General features: G+C 41.3%; 1 protein-coding gene and 1 long non-coding RNA gene across 3 annotated transcripts in view; both read right to left on the bottom strand.

The window, feature by feature from the left end:
- Window positions 1–20,161, bottom strand: part of LOC145452044 (ras-related protein Rab-18-like) — a 220,346-nt gene that overhangs the window by 119,732 nt on the left and 80,453 nt on the right. The gene's annotated exons all lie outside the window — the stretch shown is intronic.
- LOC145452052 (uncharacterized) lies at window positions 15,281–19,507 on the bottom strand. The gene is made up of 2 exons (XR_013919181.1): window positions 18,626–19,507; window positions 15,281–18,595 (listed from the first exon to the last, which is right to left on the bottom strand). It is a non-coding gene; the product is annotated as an uncharacterized LOC145452052 (long non-coding RNA).

Here is a 20,161-nt window from a genome sequence, read left to right as displayed (position 1 = left end):
GCCCGATTTTGACATAAATCTCCTGACAGAATTGAAATCATTCAGGATAGTCTGTATATCTGAGTCGGTTAAGTGTCAATATTTACAACGTTAATATTTTGAGCTTGTCATGCTTTGGTTCAGCAGTTACAAATAAAAGTACCGATGATGGCATCAAGATTTACCGTTACATGCCGATGCTGTAATAAGCATGCATGAGATGCCCGAAAAAGTGATGCACAATTCGCCCATAGTCGAATCAAAGTGCCTTTAATTGCACACTATGAAAATTTTGCTTGCGTTAACGAGCCGATTTTCAGGTGTGACAAGCTGAAAAGCGCCTGACACCTCATATCACTACTGTGTGAAATTGAAATCTGTCACATCCCAATATGGAATCGACGTCTTGTGCACACCAAAGACTCTACTGAATACACACAGACACAGGTGTGACGCTGAGACTCGGCACATCAAATATATTACAGGGATTCTAACCACCGGAAACTAGGCACATGCACATAACGCCATATTACAAGCATTTACAACACAGGACGCACGGGTTAGCCTACTTTTCACCAGGGATATCTAGAAGTTCTAGATATCCCTGCTTTTCACATGCATACAAGTCAATCCAGTCTTATAACAGCAAATCATATTATAGCATTTGTGGTGGGTCGGATACCGTAACCTATATTTTTCAGTCGGCTTGGCTTGTCAGTCCATGATATACGCTACATTCAGATGGTTGTGCAATGTGCATGCCACAGACAAGTCACAAAACGATGAACAGATAGGAGTATGTGGAAAGGAAACGACAAAGTGCGGTCTATCAATTCATGAACATCCACCTCCGACCTCACTGTCCTCGGTCGTCTGCATGGCATCAATGCTTGGTCCGACGTAACACTGTAACAGTGCTCTATTTTCCTCTTTTGACTGTCTTTCTGTTCGTCATTTCCACTATCTTTCATTCTCTTTTTCGTATGCGTACTTCATCGGGTCTCGGCCGAATCGCATGATGTGTCCGAAGCAAGAGAGCTCCGTCCGACTATACTTTCTCACAATTAAAGCTAATATACATATCAAGAAGCACCCGCACTACATGGTACTGCAGATTGAGAGCTATTGGCGACTGTATTTCATAGCTATAGCAGCTGCTGCACTAGTTCAACCATAAATAGTGAACATCAACTGCATAACTAACAGTGCAAGATCGCTTCACGTCATCGGTACACCGTGATGACTGCCAGCACGATATGTTAGGTGAAAGAAATATCCATATGAATAGCGAATACATTATTCAGTTGTCTTATGCTTTGATCACCTGACCATCATTATTCCCTCTAGATGTCGCATGACTGCAATCAATATCCTAATCCTGCAATCTCATCTTCTCTGACTACGAATGGACAGTGGACACATCTCATTAGATCGTTGAATGTTATGGGACAAAACATATAACATAAATACAATACCTCATAAAGAACGGTACGCATCCATGCCACCATTTAGCAGTCACATAACAGTTTACACGCCAGTGCTTCTCAACCGGGGGTGCGCAAAACCTCCAAATTTGCAAAATGGGTGATAACCTAATTTGTATTTGTTTTTAAATTAGAGAAATCACGAGGCAATTTCGTTCCATAACTGCTAAAACTTCGGGACCCACATAGATATGAACAATAAACATCTCAGATGAAATATTCTAGTATGCAAACCCATTGCTGTTTAGAGATGTTTTGTTTGGGTTTTGGAAAAATTTGTTGCAAAAACCATATTCTCCTGTGATGTACATAATCGCTATTCCAGAATGTTCATTCAAATGCTCATTGAAAATATGTTTCACAATTTTGATGTCAATTTTGCGACTTGCGACCATACCCGAAGTTGTCGCCACCATCTTTGTGGAAATGGACTTTCGGCACTCGTTCATATCAAATTGGCGGCGCGGATTTTCCAGACTCGACCCCGCATTTCAAGAAATACAGCATTACAGAATTCGCTTTGAAATATCAAAAGTTTTCCCAATTTCTATATGAATAGTATGATGTTTGTAAAGGCTATGATGTTATTTTCAAGAATAATCATTATATTGCTGGGATGTAGCATTTTTCTCGACCTAAAAAAAGCGTTTGACTGCGTAGATCATAAAATTCTCATCTCGAAATTGGCGCGTTACGGACTTCGGGGCCCACAACTTGAGCTCATGAAAAGTTACCTCACTGGACGCCAACAAATGGTTGCGATCTCAGACACCTTGTCCTCTCCTCACCTCACCCGGTGACCTGTGGTGTGCCCCAGGGCTCAGTACTTGGACCGGTCCTTTTCACCTTATATGTCAACGACATTTTTGAAACCTCCTCATTGAACACCACACTGTTCGCTGATGATACTCACCTCCTCTCTTCCGCATCTTCGACGGCAGAGCTGGATGCCCTGACTGGTGACCAAATGCCCAAAGTCCATGAGTGGACGGCCCAGAATAACCTTTGCATAAACGCCTCGAAATCGCAATTGCTGACAGTTAATTCAAAAAATAACCTAACCGTTAATATCGCTGGTCAGCCCGTTTCCAACACAGATAATGCCAAATATCTCGAAGTTTTACTGGACTCGAACATGTCCTGGAAGAGTCATATTCAGTCCCTAGAAACTAAATTATCACCGAAGTGCGGCCTGTTCTACAGCCTTGGGCGCTTCATGCCAGCATGGGTTCTTCTGATACTCTTTAAATCCTTAATCCAATCGAAGTTACATTATGGCATCCTCTGTTGGGGGGCTGCCAGTAAAACTGCATGCACTCAAGCCACTGCAGAAACTACAGCATAAAGTGCTCCGAATCATGGCTAGGGCCCCAAAGGGGCCTGGCTGCCCATCCAATAAGTCGCTGCTGAAGAGATTCGGCGTCCTAAACATAGAAGATATGCGGAAACTAGAAATCGCCAAGTTTATGTATCAGTTTCACTGCGGTCGTTGCCCCGAATATTTCAATGACTTCTTTACCTCTGAATCAAAAGCGCACAAGTAGGCCTACAACACACGCGCGTCCACGTCGTCCAAATATCATATGATCGACCGAAAAGATCATCGCTCCATCAAATATGCCGGACCTGATGTGTGGAACAGTATCCCGCCGGCCATCCGACAGTCGACGAGCATGTCCACATTCAAGTCGAAATACAAGCAATTACTACTAAATAAATACAGTCCATCCTCAAGATTACCGGACCACGACTGACCTATCGATCTCGCTTCCCGTGACATGCCGCCCTATTTCTTGTCGCATTCTTCTTCTATACTATCTTCTTTACTTCATTCAGTGTGCATGCCTCCTCTTTACATCGCCTAGGCCAAGGTGGGTGTCAGATTCCATAGACTACTAGGCTACTTGTCGCTTCGACATCTTCCTGTCTTTTCATTGTATCGCATTTTTGTGGTGTATTGAACTGATAAAATTGCTAATAAACCAATGATGATGATGATGATGCTGTTTATCACAAACCCTACAGGAACGCAGCGTGAGCGTGATACCAATTGCTTGACTACACATGACCTTATAAGTATAGGAGATAGAATTGGCATTTCAGAACGACTGAACTGGGAGTGGGAGCCACTGCTCTCAAGTTTTGACGAGTCTGCGCGAACACACTAGCTCCTTGCGCGGTCACTGTAAACATCAACATCCCCAATTTTGCGGTCAGGCTAGTGAAAGGTATTAATATTATATTCTTTATTCACAGTAGAACTGGTAAATACACACATAATCCGGGAAGCAACCTGCCCCCAAAGGGAAATGGCGAGATTGGAGTAAATTTTTAAAATTTCAGTAATACAGTCTAATTGTTATTCCTATGCAATACATGGAGAAGTCAGATTACAGCATTGCAGTAGATGAAGAATTGGCAAAGGTTACAGAGCAGAGGTAGAGATGATTGAAAATGAAGAATAGAAATTACAGAAATTATGCTGTGGTTTACAAGTGTAATTTTAGTCCAGTGGTGCATTATTATTATTATTATTGACATTTTTACAGTGGTGCTTCTCGCCTTTTCCAGGCTATGTGCATCACGACACGAATTTTTGTAATGTTCATAAGTCTTCGTCTTTGGTAATGTTGGGGACGACTTCTTCATTCTTTCATTCATTCAGACATCAGCCTCTCCCTCACGCATGCGTCCCCGTCTTGGTCTTTGCTGCCGAATTGTAGCACGGCTTACTTTCAGTCTGGGCTTTTAACGCACTGCCACTGCAGTAAGGTATGATTAACCATGCATGCTATGTTTCGATGATATAACTATAGAATGTAAATACTCTATCCCTGAATATCACAAACACGATTGGATCATATGTGTCAGCTTTGAAATATTGTGTTTTCTTAGGGTCGTCAGACAATAAGAATGCAAACGTAACCTCAGGGTTGTCAGACATCTTTTGAGAAAAAGGGCCAAACAGCGCCGAAAAAGGGTCCAAATCGTTCAATAACGCTAGTAACGTTGTAACATTACCCATAGACCTATTGTCAATCCCCTGGAATTCCAGTTTTATATTGTTGATAGTGTTGTAGGAAACCAAATCCACTACCTACAACTGTATCCAACTACAACAGCTGCTATTATTTCAAGCCTTTTCCAACTGAATATAAAATCGCAAAATGAAACTTTTTGTGCTATAATATGAGAGTGATTAAATTTTATGAATTTTAATTAAAAATTGAGAAAATAGTTTCTTTACATTTGAAACTAATCCAACTTATATACTTAAATTTTAGGTTTTTCAACAAAAATCTCTCCGGTTATGTTGAAGTTTTTTCTTTGAAATTTCTATCAATCATTAAGTACTATAATGGTACTCTTCTTCATACTTTTTCTGCTACTTGGCTTCCAGCCATGTTCGATGCTTTTTCGTTCTCCTTTCACAAATCTGTATTTACAATATTCCAACACAGTCTAGATTCTACAAAAACAATTCTAAATATTCATCTTCTCTACAGTGTTTTCACTCGAATCTGACATTGGCATAAACTTTGTCAGCTCAATTTGCGTGATACATTTATTTGAATAGCTAGAGTTTAATGGTATGTCTCGGCTGCTTCCAAAAAGCGCCCAATATTGAAAATAAAGGGCCAAATTAATTTTTTGGGGCCAACTGCCTTTAAAAAGGGCCAAATATTTATGGAATTTGGCCCCAAAGGGTCAATCTGGCAACCCTGCGTAACCCTGATATACACATGTGCCACAACTGCCATATGTGTACGTCGGACGGCAAACTTTCAAAAAAGCAAAAATATCTAAATAATTACCCGGAAAACCTTGGCATAGTCAGCGATGGGCAAGGAGCAAGCATTCCCCAATATCTGAAGAGGATGGAGGTGAGATACCATAGAGTAGATTGGATCTTACATGTGTTAGCTGCGTATTGCTCGAGTATCAAACGAGACAACCCACAGAATTATGAGTTATTAGCGTAAATTTGAACCTTGAAACTCGCACTTTACTTGTCCTGCAGAAGCAATATCAGTTGAAATCAACCAAATAATACAGTGCAAATGTTTATTTGGAGTCTATTGATATACTCTATGTTACGAATCCCAATCGGTATGGAACAACATCAAAATCATCACAAAGCAATATCGACTTTTGCGTGAATTCTGTTATGTGTTTTACTACGGTAGTATGATAAATTACTTGGCACATGCTGTAAAATACACCGCGACAATAAAAGTTATTATGATCAATCTCATAAAGTTACCGAACCGCTGTAAAATGGAGTTCCTTTGTTTTTGCGTATAAAATTGCATAAGTGAACTGGCGCGTGTTCGGACATGGTGTCTTAGGTGTGTTCGGCCTGTGCTGTCACCCGGACATAATCATATTATCTGGCGAATAGAGCCTTGCATAGACATCATAGTTTTTGGTTATCATGACAATAACTGGTTTCCGTTAGCAAAGTGTTATTGCAGATATAAACACGCATATAAATCAATTGAATTCAAATTCACATTCACAAAAACGTGTTATCTGAGAGCTCATATTATCCGCGAAAATACAAAGTCCTAAATTCACATAATAATATTATCCGGAGAATATAGCCTTGCATAGTCATCATAGTTTTCGAATTTATGTATATTTTCGAAACTTTGGGCGTCCTGTAGGTGTGGCAATTAGGACGACGCGGCGAAATTTCACGATGAACGTAAATAGCCTCAGGGGCGGACTCGACACGCATGATTGGTGCGTAGTGCGTACCAACTAAGGATCCTGAATTCGCCAATTTTGCTACACTGGAGTTTGATCAAATATGTGAACAATTTTCGGATGTTTTCAATGGTACGGGAAAGCTAGAGGGTAAACTTCATCTGGAAATTGATGACACTATCAATCCTGTACAGATGCCTGTTCGCAAAATACCCCTGGCACTTGAAGCACAAGTGAAGGAGAAAATTGATAGTTTGGTTGATGCTGACATAATAGCTCCCGTGGATTGCCATACTCCCTGGATATCTAATCTGGTCACTGTAAAAAAGCAATCTGGAGATATCCGCTTGTGCCTGGATCCCCTGGCGCTGAACAAAGCTCTAAAACGCAACAATTATCCAATGCCGACAGTTGATGATGTGTTACCATATATGCACATTGCACAATGCCAAAGTATTTACACTGTGTGATGTAAAAAATGGATTTTGGCATGTAGAACTTGATGATACTAGTATAGGGTTGCCATACGTCCGGAATTTCCCGGACATGTCCGGAATTTCACTGTTAAAACTGCGTCCGGGAGGAATTTCTAAAATATGCCTAAATGTCCGGAATTTTAAAGTAAGCTAATATTTTTTTCCTAAATCAACATACACAATATTATTTTTGGGCAGATATATGCTACATGAAATTTTTCTTCGCGCTGCGCGCGATTTAGTAACACATATATTGATTTTAATATGGAGACTAGTGGACTACCACCCTCGATAAAACTGTGATCAAAAATAAATAAAAATAACATTACGTTACAGAAATAAGTTTCATTGTAATTGCAATTACAAGATAACGGTATATTCATAGAGTCGGTTGAGGCTGTTTGGACATATGACTTAGCCATGTACATTGTACAAGATAGCGTAAAATGACAAGATAGCGTCAAGATAGCGTAAACCGACAAGATAGCGTAATGGTGAATCGTCCGGCTTCTTGGTCGGTAGGTCGTGGGTTCGATCTCCGGCCGGGTCAGACCAAAAACCTGATTAGTAACATTGGTATCCATGACTTCCCCGCTTGGCGCATAGTGATGGCGTGGAGGGGCGGTGCGAGACTTAGAAAGCTGTACATGGCCTATATCTGTACCTTCCTTGTCTAGCGGCATGTGCACATCATGCAATCATTGTATACACATGCAGATGTACAGATCGTGTGTATGTAGGCTGTATCATGAGTCGGTGTATATGCCACAAAATCATCAACTCTGTCCATATATAGTAATATATGGAAAACCAATACTATTGACCAGACATGGGGTAATCGCGATTAGTAATCGTAATCGATTACGACGATTACAGCATTTTCAAGTAATCGTAATCGCAATCGATTACATTCGAAAAAATTCCGAAGTAATCGTAATCGTAATCGACTACTTCCCATATCTAATCGATTTCTCTGTGAAAGAACGATTACTTTTTATTTTGGCAAGAACTATATGACATAAACTGAACATTCGTGAACAAGGAAGAGATATTATACCAGGCTCGTGACAGCACAAACGTCTGATTTTCAACGCCACAGCTCATTATTACGTCAGAAACAGCCTATTAGCTTTGATCGTCATTGCGTAAGAAGTATCCACACTAAATAGATATTCGATATACGTTCGTCGTACATAATGTACATAATCGCAATCGATTGCATTCGAAAAAATTCCGAAGTAATCGTAATCGTAATCGACTACTTCCCATATCTAATCGATTTCTTCGTGAAAGAACGATTACTTTTTATTTGTACAAGGACTACGACATAAACTGAACAGTGAACATTCGTGAATAAGGAAGAGACATTACCAGGTTTATGATAGCACAAACGACGAAACGTCTTATTTTCAAATGCCATTGCTCATTATTACGTCAGAAGTAGCCTATTAGCTTTGGTAGTCATTACGTAGGAAGTATCCACAGCAAATAGATATCCAATATACGTACATTAGTGTCATTGTAAGAACACCCGCCGTGCTGTGTATCAGGTTATCAACACGTTTCACACGCCACTACTTCGGAGCAGTATAATTTATCTCCGCTCTGCCTATAGTTTCAAATAGTAACTTATGGTTGATGTTTGGTTATGCTTATGCTTAGTTAAACGCAATTTTACCGTAGCTGCTTGGCGAGCAGTAGGCCTATCTAGTACGTACGTACACCGGACAAAATTTGAAATTTTGTACCCGTCAAATAAAACATTGCGATTTCCACAACGAAGCAGTAAAAATCAACAGCTGGTGATATATATATATCAAAACCGAGCCGTTTTTGCCGTTTCTCGTAACGGCAGCTTGCAGTACAATATCTGTATTAAGTTGAAGCAATGATACACATATATATCATTGGTTGAAGGCAGAATTTAATGTTCGCTTCGTCTTATTCTCATATGACTCTACTTGAAAGGGCGCCAATCGTTATTTCACAATTCTTTACTCAACATTGGGACCTGCCGCCATTGTCATGGGCTTATATATATATGTAAGCATGAGTTGTAGCTATGGAATCAGGACCAAAACAGCAAGTCGTCCGCCATAGGTTGGTACTCGCAAGTTGAAGACTGAATTTCGTCGAAAATTGCATTATATTACTATTGATTTTTAATCCTCCCTCAGCCCCCGATGGTCAGATTTACCTGTAGAGTTTGTTTGTTTGAGAGAGAGAGAGAGAGAGAGAGAGATCAGATTTATTTTCGCCGGCACCATCGAGATGCTTTTGACGATGGAGATGCGATACGACCTTTAAGCAAGATCATCTAGTCTGCACCACCGTATTTTTCTCCTCCACGCTATCCATGGATGCTGAGCGCCTAGCAGGATAGCCGCGGATACCAGTTTTAGAGTCTTTGGTCTGACCCGGCCGGGGATTGAACCCACGACCTACCGATCGAGAAGCTGGACGCATAACCATTACACTATCTCGCTCGGTGAGGTAATCTTGGTGTTTGTCGACTACAACGGTCAGTTACACCAGGCCGATTTTCTGCATTTTAGATTCCGTATCTGCCGACTTATTGTAGCACGGCCCACATGGTTTGTTATATAATCAAACGATATTGTAGTGGCTCAAGCGTAGCAGACTAGAAGAAAAACTTTCGTGAGACGCACAAACAAATTGTCATGTCTTCATATCTGACTGCATGTCTATAGCAACTCAAGTTGTAAATTACCATGGTCAGTGGCCACATTAACTACAATAGGACATGAAAACATTTTCATCATGGGGAAAAAAGCATTCATTCCGGCAATGCGGCCGTTGAACTTAACAATCAAGTCAAATGATCCATTGGTTTGATGGTCAGATAGCGTTGTAAAACGTGTTGCAACACCACCTGCACTTAATTTAGTCTGATGATGAGCATACTTAAATTTGAGTGACGATCCAAACGCATTTGAGTGTGAGCATACTTTTTGACGTGAGTTGAGTAACGAAATCGTTGCTGAGTAGAGAATCGCTACTCGACAGCAAAGGAATTGGTCTCCACCCTTAATTATAAACTCCAGATTCCAAGCCAAGCAAGTGTAATTTTTGAATATCAATTTTTTTGTTTTTTCTAACTTGATTTTATAATATTTTTGTTGGATTTTCCAACGTCAATGGGAGCCGCAAGTAGGCTAGCTCGGAGCCGCGGTTGGGAATCACTGATTTAGAGAGGATTTTCAAGTTAATTAGATCACTCGAAAATACTCTATACCTTATGTTGGTTTACGAAATACTTTTTCAGTCCCCTTTTTCGAGCTCGCTCCCCACCCTATTGGGAAATTTAGGGTGCGGCAATTATGGCCATGGCAAGAATGCAAATCATTGGGTGCGATAAATTGAACTCAATAGAAATGGGCAATGGGTACATTATGACGTAACAAGCAAATGACGCATCTCTTTTAAAGGGAGTTTGTTATCTCATTAGGCCTCTTCAGCGCAATCCATATATTGGCTTCTAACATAGCTTCCAAGATGCAAAATAAATGTAATCGTGAGTAATCGTGATTACTTTTCCAATGTAATCGTAATCGTAATCGACTACTTCTTGATTTTGCTGTAATCGTAATCGTAATCGCGTCATTCAGAAGTAATCGTAATCGCAATCGATTACAATCATGAAGTAATCACCCCATGTCTGCTATTGACATAATTCATTCAAATCCATTCAACGACCAGATGCATATAGTAAGCCCTCAGAAGTTGCATCGCTTACCCTACGATCGGCTCAAGATCAGTGTTTATTTGGGCGGGAGGGGGCTGGAAAATGTGGCTTCGGCCGTAGTTACCACTTACAACACACAACCACACACTTCTGAACCGGATCGTGGTCACCTCTAGTCGATAGACAAAGCTTTGCTGGTGTGACGTCATATTGATCCACAATGTGCTCATACCTCATTTTGAAATCCGCTAGTGGGCGCTAAAGACCGGCCGGAATTTATATTACAAAAATATGGTAACCCTATACTAGTAGTTATCTAACTACATTCGGTACTCCATATGGTCGTTACAGATGGCTCCGACTGCCTTTTGGAATCAGCCCAGCACCGGAGGAGTTCATGAGAAGACTGAAGATAGCGCTGGACGGCCTGGAAGGAATCACGCCCGTCGCGGATGACATCTTGATTTATGGTGTGGGCGACACTGTTGAAGAGGCGACTATGGACAATAAGAAAAAGTTCTTTGAACTGTTGAAACGCTGTCAACAAACTGGTATTAAACTGAATAAAGCGAAACTACGCTATCTGCAGACTGAAGTGCCCTATTTAGGCCATACCATCTCAAAAGATGGTATAAAACCCTCATCGAGCAAAATTGAAGGCATCATAAAAATGCCCCCTCCAACGGATAAGCAGGGCGTCCAGAGAATTTTAGCGATGACAAATTTTCTGCTGCGTTTTGCCCCTAAGCTTTCAGATATAACCGCTCCCATCCGCGAACTCCTAAAAAAAGACAACGCGTTCATATGGGATCCAATCCTACATGGGACATGCTTTGAGAAAATAAAACGAACCTTGATCAACGCGCCAGTTTTACAATACTTCGACAAAAACGCACCTATGGTGCTGCAATGTGATGCCAGTTCAAAGGGGCTAGGATGCTGTGTATTGCAAAACTCTCACCCTGTTGCCTATGCTTCACGGGCGTTGACAACAACGGAGTGCAACTATGCGCAAATCGAAAAAGAATTGCTTGCTATTCTCTTTGCCATGGAAAAATTTGGGAACTAGTAAACTATACACCAACATTACCCGTTCATGGTGATCACTTTATTGACTAAGTACCTTTACACGTCATCCTTTTTCTTTTACCATTCTCTCGAATTAATATTTCATCACTCAGCATATTTCTAGTTACGAGGTTTCAGTTTTTTCCGTTTACTCCCATTATGTAAAATACTTCACTTGATACCATTTATAAACGATACTCTGTCTTTCTTAATTTCTTACGTTACATTACTAGTTTACCATGACTTAGCATATTCCTAGTTACGAGGTTTCAGTTTTTTCCGTCTACTCCCATTACGTAAAATACTTCACTTGAAACCAATCGCAAATAATGCATCGCCGGGATTATTTTTGTATTCCTGATACCTATCACAAGGTTACTTAACAATTTTCTAAAATTATCACATCATATTTTACTACTTTCCTATACAAACTACGTATATCCTGTATTTACACTCAAATTTTTAGAACTATCTCTTACCTTCAAATTTTGTCATTCTCCGTTGTGTTCCGTGTTACACTTATCGCCATTCATTGACTTGTTCCGTTTCGTCTCCTCGTTTTCCTCATACGACTTAAGGTTCTACGTCGACGATACCTTATACAACCTACCCATAACACAATCACTAGAGCTATCAGCCCTGTTGCCACCAATATTACAACCACTGGTTCCATGATAGGTATCAGTTTTGCACCTTCCATAATCATTCTATCGATCAAGGATATTTCTCTTACCTTATATCCACCTTCCATCATCACCAGTTCGTGCAGCCACCGAGTATAGTTGTGGTCAACGAAATCTGTGGTTGTCTTCCCCACGGTGGTTCTTGATATTTGGGAATACTCAGGAGCGGGTGTTCCCAAACTTCGGTTTTTCTGCCCAGGCTGCGGTGATGCGTTAGCCATCGTTGACTCCAAGGCAGTATTCATTAGTTCGACACTCTTCGAGGACGAGTCGCCTTTGTCGTCTCCTGTTGAATACAAAACAGTTGTTTCGGTACCTACCTTACGGTTGTGGTCCGTGTTTTGGTAGTCCGTTCCGATGTCGGTCCTGCCGTCTTCCGTGGAGTTCTGCAGAGCCTTCGCAGTGGTGACCGGATGCACTCGCGTCGTTGTAGGTGTTTCACCAATGATTTTGGTCATTCCGTCGGTTTGGTTTCGCGCGCGAAGAGTTTGCAACTGTTACTTCCCATAAGTCGCATCAATTGGTTTGTCAGTTTTATACTCCCCCTTTTTGTTAGCCATCGATTTCGATCGTCTTACTTGCACCAGCCTCGCTTTCATCCGCCATTGTATTGTTAGGGGTGGCAGATGTTTCAGCGCTGTAGTGCTAGGATCATAGTCTTTCGCCGCTGGAGTTACCCACGTCGGACTGTAGTAAGCGATCATGTACACTTCTTGGGATGGGGGTTTACCTCTGACGTCCGTCTTGCTACTATCGAGTGCGACTCGCCTTGTCTTGTAGTAATTCATTCATTTTCTCATGAACAACAAAAATAGCCAATTTTCATTCGGCAAAACCTTGTTCAATACTACCAAAATAAGGTATTATATCTATTGCTTCCTTTAGTGCCTTCGCCTGACCCTCCCGCGTCGGGTTATAAGGGCCAGAAACGAAAGGCTTAGTCGATGGGTCCTTACGTCCGATGTCGCATTGGTATTTCATGGATTGGGGGGGCGCTGAGTTGGCCCCGCAGGCTATCAAGTTCGGAAGCAAATGGATCATAAACGGCTGTCAAGACTCCTTCAGGAATGGCGATATTTTCTAGGCCAGTCAAAAGTCCGGAGGTTTGTATGACAGTTTCGCCAGTGCTACCGATTGTGCACAGAGACTTTCTCGAGTTCCGTCTTCACGCTGGGACTGGTGTCTTGCTGTAAGGTTAGGCTACACAGTAATTGGGCCAGTTATTGGCCCAATGCGAATCTCGTGATGAACGGGGTTTTGGTGTTGGTGGAGAGAGGGCGAGGTTCTTCGTTGTCAGCGGGGATTCCCAACCTATTCAATCTGACCTCTGATCTCGGCGTGTGCCCACGCCTACCGTCACGCCGGCGGATTCGGTCGCCGCCGGGGCCCGTTTCTGGGGAGACGTGCATCTTAAAATCCCCAGACTCCTTGCCGGTCATGACCGGACATGTGTCCGGTTAGCCGGTAACAGCTGCTTTGTTTGGGAAATTACTCATAACTGTGGCTGTCGTCATGCATCTATGGGCCGAATCATTACAGTTATTCGGACAAGTGCATCCACGAGAGCATTCAGGACCAGTTTTCTCGTGCAGGTCCTTATTTATGCCGGCGGGCATTCCACGCTCGACGTCTACTGTTGCTGTCGCATGCAAGCTATGGGCCGAATTGTTACAGTTATTCGGACAAGTGCATCCACGAGAGCTTTCAGGACCAGTTTTCTCGTGCAGGTCCTCTTTTGCGCCAGCGGGCATTCCACGCTCGACGTCTTCTGTTGCTGTCGCATGCAGGCTATGGGCCGAATTGTTACAGTTATTCGGACAAGTGCATCCACGAGAGCTTTCAGGAACAGTTTTCTCGTGCAGGTCCTTATTTACGCCAGCGGGCATTCCACGCTCGACGTCTACTGAATGGTGCCGTCAGGGATTCCTGACTCGACACATCTTTGGTTAGTGCCAGCAGTGCTAACTGACCCGACACTTTCTCGACTAGTGCCAGCAGGGGCTACCTGACCCAACACTAGGGATTTCCCGTATTTTTGACCTCTTGGGAAACAAGTTAAGACAGTTGCCGTCGTAAGATCGGCGTATTTATGATTGGTGCCAGCAGGGATTCCTGACTCGACACATTTCGCGCCAGTGGTGATTACCATCTCGACACTTGCGCCAGCGGCAACGGCCTGCGGCGACACAGACAACGTACCGGCTCGACGCTTATCTGATTTGCAGCTTCCATCAACCCATCATCGGTTACAGTGTCGCGAAGACTGCTTCCGACTTTGGTTCCGTCCCGTTGATCACACGAGATCCCGTCATGAAGCGTTACTAAAGACAACTCTTCGTTTGCATTAGGCGGAGATTCAAATTCAGTCGCTATGTTTGGTAATTGTTGTACATGATCAATCCATTTTAGACCTACAATATCGAGAGGTCTCCTTTCTCGATCGCAAATGGAGCCGATAGTCCGTTGAAATTGATTATTACTAAGGAGTCAACGTGGGAGGAGTCACCTATATCACGTAGTTTCGTGTCTATAGATTGCCGCTCCTCCCAGCTTGGCGGGTATTAGGTTTCTACGACGTTTTTCAATTTGAGGACGCTTCCCGTGTCGGCGCAGAAAACCCCAGTTGTGATCCTTCGACGATCTTTTCTTTTCATAGATTGGCGTTCGCAGATAGTAAGGAGGTAATCGATGTGTTCGTCTTCAGACTCTCCCCCGTCCACTGAAATTGCCAAGAAATGACGCTGAGCCCCAGAAGACCAGTTGGTGCCTCCATTTGATTATAGTGTAGCTTCATGGCGCTTGCCATACAAGTATTCCACACTTGGTTCGATTTACTTCACAGAGCTCAACCCCATCTCCTGGCTTTTCCACATTTTTCCACACCCCTTATACAACCCGGTTTTGTCGACGTTGATTGAAGCATTGGTTGTAGATTGATCGAACGAAGCAGTGACCTTGGAAGGTCCAGCGGCTCAAACTATTCATACAATAGACAAGCCCCTTGGCTTAATTCAACCAACATACTCCAATAATTATCATGCAGACAGCAATGAAGTATCTATGCAAAACTCGGTTAAGTTGGCACACGGAACATACGTCAATCACAACACGAGTCAAGATTTAACCTACCCATATTCATGCATGATTAATAACAGTTCAATACTCCAAGGTGTGTTTACACCATAAATGTGACGGTATTTCCTGCCGACAATATACATGCATATAATATACAAGAAATATGCCAATAGATGCCACAAAAAAACAATACCACACAGAGTTCAAGTTGACCAATTTGCCGACCACCTTGTTCATAAGAGTTCCCCAGTCTTCCAGATGCAGATATCAAACTGCAATTAGTCCAGGAACTGACCCCTTGTTTGAGTCGTTACTACTTAGGATCATCAAGTACTTGCGTGTCGATTCGGAGATCGGGCATTCCAAGTCCAACAGAACGCTGGGTTTGTTGAGGGTTAGTCGTAACGATATTCCGAATGCAATACCTCTATGTTCTTGGCTCTTTGTATCTTTAGCTCATCGGCTTTATGGAGCGATTCCAGCAAATTTCATCGAGATTCTCCATCTCTGTATACTTTGCGATTTCGGTTAGCAGTCGCTCCCATTTCATCGCACTGCTTTATTTCTGTATACTTTGCAACTGCGGCAAGCAGCCGACCAAATCAATAGCATGTCAACATTTTTCAGAGGGACATCGGAAAATCACCCTTAAATCTCAAAAGACGTCAAACCCTTCCGCAATGCCTCCGTCAATGTCCGGTTTTCTAGATATAGTCTGCTACTGGATGCTTCGTTTGGGGCTCTGTTTCAGACTGGTGGATTTACATTGGCATAGAGTCACAAGTTCGCCGAAACTAGCGGACGCACCGATGTCGTCTTTATATGCAATAATTGGATACTACAACTGAGTGTACAATTCATGTGGACATCATACATGGCATAGATATGCATACATATATCAGTCATACTTCGGCTCACTGTAAAAGCTCGCATACATGAAAAAATGGTGGCGCCATTTTTGGTTAAGCAAACTGATGGTATAGCTAACACTTAACATGCATACGACACAGTCCCAGATAAGCACAAAATGATACCATCTCACTTATAATAGTCATATGTGAACCAATATCCTAATTGTAATCATGCTATATTCCTTAATTTCCAGTATTGGTGTGCTTAAGCTTTTTTATTCATTCGTATATATCGTGCTTCATAGGCAATAGACTAGGCTTATCGCGAATTTCGAACTCACATATGCTCCAATGCCTTACCCCAAGAGGTCTTTAAATACCCATGTTTCTATTGTCCTATGGTCCATTACACATCAAATTTTCAAACTTTTGTCCCGTTGGGGTGAAGGGTCCTGACACTAGTATAGGGGCGGGGTCAGTTATGACGCCTTATTAATACCTACAGTTGCAGTACTCGCTATTAAATTACTGCAGTAACAACCAACTATTCTCATATTAAATGTTCATAACTTATACCTATATTTAAGACATGTTAGCGTCATCTTAAAGCAATATGATGGTAAATGTCAAAGATTAGGTAGATGCAGTACTTGAACAATATAAGAAAGATAGGCGTCACGTTGCAATAATACGTCATAGTAAACCCTCCCATGAAAATACCCTTTTGCAGATTGATTTTTGCCAATACAGTAAACTTCATAGTTCATACACGTCATGATTGCAATACGACAAAATGGCGCTCGTCAGGCGCATTCACTTCGTAAAGTGAATACGCGGACAAAGCGGGTTTTAGGCTAGTGTCATATTCCATCATCGACACATCAGTTTCGAAAAACGAATGTGTGGATAAGTTCAACCATGGGTTACTTTTCTAAGGTCTTTATATTAGCAGTACTGGCCTGAAGTATTCCTAATGTTATAGGCCTAGTAATTCCGGTTATATAATATTTCTGTATTTATTGTAGTTGGTGCCTAAAACGTTTTGGAAAGTCTGTCGATATCTTGGTCTAAAGACCAAGGTATCGATCCATTATTTTAGTAGCCCTAATCGTTTTGGAAAGCATATCGGTCTTCTCCAGGGTCTACCACCAAGGTACCGAGGTAGCAATTTGAAATCCGTTGACATTGTTGTTTGCGATTAGATAGCCGGCAACTATACTGGCGCTTCAGCGCTAGGACGTAAAATCGACACAAGGCCCCGATACACATGACAACACAAAATGGACACAGTAGCCAACGAACTGGCTCGCTGCTCCGTGACCATTTACAGCGTCTCCACAGGGGCATTGACGTCCTGATCAGAATGGTATTGAGTGTATTGACCTTGCCGGAATAGTAGCGCTTGTGACGTTCAGATATAGTTAAATATATTTCCATTTCGAGTCAGACCCAGACAACTAGAAAATTTTCAGCTTTTCCGAATTAGATGAGATTTAGAGCTACACAGCTTTTTCAAATTATGTTAAAATTAGAATTAGATTACTGGCATTTCGCTCTAATTCCGTGAGATTAGACGACTAGAATTATTTAGTTGTCCAAGCCTGGTTCGAGTCGCCTGCTGGCAGTACCAATAATAAATCCAATTTGACTTTGTCCTTGTTATTACTTAATGCGACAAGTGGGTATATTTCTGAAGCTATTCTTGAGTTAGTGCGTTTCATCTTACGTCAGCGAGGTAAATTGTCCTCAAAAAAACTAAACAAGAATGCTCTAAAATGCTGACAAAACCATGGAATATCTTGGTACAAAGGCACCTGCCTTATTGTCGGCATAAATATGCATAGCGAACGGCACAATTGGCGCACTGCGATACCACACATTTACAACGCCGCAACATACCCTACGGAAACTTTATCGCTGCTAGTGATTATTTTTCATCCTCACTAATTCTTGGTCCTAGTTCGGCCCATGTAAGCTTACACGAAATAATAGAGTGTTTTTCGGCATATTCAAATCTTGACTGGAGTCAGGCTCACTTTCAACTAGACACTTTCATCTCGCCAAATCTGTCGCAGCCAATTACTATACACGCGGCAGGATAGTTAGTACTACTGCCCTGGATCGCAGTTTCGTGGTGTTTTGAAATGATGAAAATATTATTAAAACTGATTGACTAAACGCGGCATAAGCACTCGTCATTTCCTGCTTTTATATCTCTAGACATTAGTATCTCTGGACTTTAATTAAACTATACTAACTGTCCTACTCAAATTTTCGCGTAAATGAATTACATACTTTTCGTATTGATTATTCGAGCGGGTTTCTGCAGATATGGATCAATACCGTTAAGCATGATCCGTTTTGAATACTATCGATAAAATGTGTTAATATGGTGTAGCCTTCTTTGTTTCATCAATGGCGACTAGGACTATATACTGCGCATGTTTGAGAACAAACGGCAATATTCGCGAAGGATTTCATATGTCATCACTAGGGCGATTTTTTTTTGACCTAAAAAACGGAAGATTTTGACCTAACAAATCAAAATTTTGACTTTTTTGACCTAACAAATCAAAATTTTGACTTTTTTGACCTAAAAAAACTGAATTTTGACCAAATTTTGACCTCACGTATGCAAATTAGGTATTTTCGCACCTAACGTGAAAATTGTACTACTTATCTTCATTTCTGGTTGGAACTGTCTGTCCTTATGAAGTATTTTGGCCTAAAAACACATTTTTGGCTTGAAAACTGACATATTTTTACATGAAAAAACTAGTATTTCGACGAAATCTGGCCCTATGGAGAATTCCAGTAGTTACAGCACGAATTATGGTAGAAATGATTAAAATTTGTTGTAGTACAACGAAAGATACTTTCCTACATTCTCGGGTAGAAAGTGTCTGTCCTTACTAAGTAGCTTGCCAAGAATGGAAGAACGATCAACAGCAGCAGTTGTTGCCTTTTTGGCTGACAGCACTGAAGTTGTGCGTACACTGCTGGTGACACACCGTGTTGCTTCATTTTGAAAATGCTATCTACATCACAATTTTTCATCATGCGCTTCTTGATATAAGAACCATGCAATGCCCATACAGTCTTGCTTCAGTTAGGATATTGAGGCACATTGACCAAACACCACATCAGCCTATTTGTTTCATTTGAATGTTTATGATTCACGATTAGCAGACAATGGGCCGTCTACAACGGTAGGCCTATAAAGTAGGCTACAAGCTGTAAAAGTGTAAAATGTCAAATAATAAGTTCACCGACAGTGCAAAATCTACGATACAAACGAAATGCAGGTTGCAAAAAAGTTTCAACTTTTTAAAGAATTTTGACATTTTTTGACCTAACGCTACAATTTTGACCTAATTTTGACTTTTTTTGACATGTCAAAAAAAATCGCCCTAGTCATCACCCATTCGAATTACAACAGAATATGACTGATATCCAGAGGTGGTCAGCAACGAAGTACTTCTACTTTTTGCAATCACTCAAGTAGTTTTCCTCTACTTCTGGTACTTATTCAAGTAGATCTGATTTTCTCTACTTCTACTTCGTGATATTTTGTGATCTACTTACTTACTTTTTGCTATTTTCAGTTTGTCAAGTAGAAGTAGTCTAATCCCCCAATACGAACGATAACTTGAGGAATTCCGCGGCTGTTTTCATGGAGTACCAACATTTAATATTCATAAACGTCAAGTAAAGCCCAGAAATTTTATTGCACTTCGCGCATAGTAGTGATGGAGTGACAAATATGTTTTCATGAAAGAATCAGTGAATGTAATTTAGATATCGGATTGCTTGGTTCCTCTCACACCGCATTGTCGCCCATATCAAATATTTCATCACAGTAAATATGGCCCACCACAACATTTGAAACTACCTTTTCGCAATATAGCAATTACCTATCATATTGTAATCTAGCAGCCCCTTACGTGTCTTGATAATCTGAAAAATCCAGCTTTTTCGAACGTTACACCTGTTTTAGCAGATGACCTTTTAAGCTTTGTGGACAAAGTACAGGAAATATATTATCCGCTTTTTAGAAGTGGTATTTGTATTTCATTTTAATTGCGAGTATCATACTTTTACTTTCATAGATGTTAAAGCATAAACACAT

The sequence above is a fragment of the Botryllus schlosseri genome, chromosome 12 (genome assembly GCF_051294905.1).
Source record: "Botryllus schlosseri isolate E-star chromosome 12, Bs_hap1, whole genome shotgun sequence".
Lineage (NCBI taxonomy): Eukaryota > Metazoa > Chordata > Ascidiacea > Stolidobranchia > Styelidae > Botryllus > Botryllus schlosseri.
This window is presented reverse-complemented; position numbering and strand designations above follow the sequence as displayed.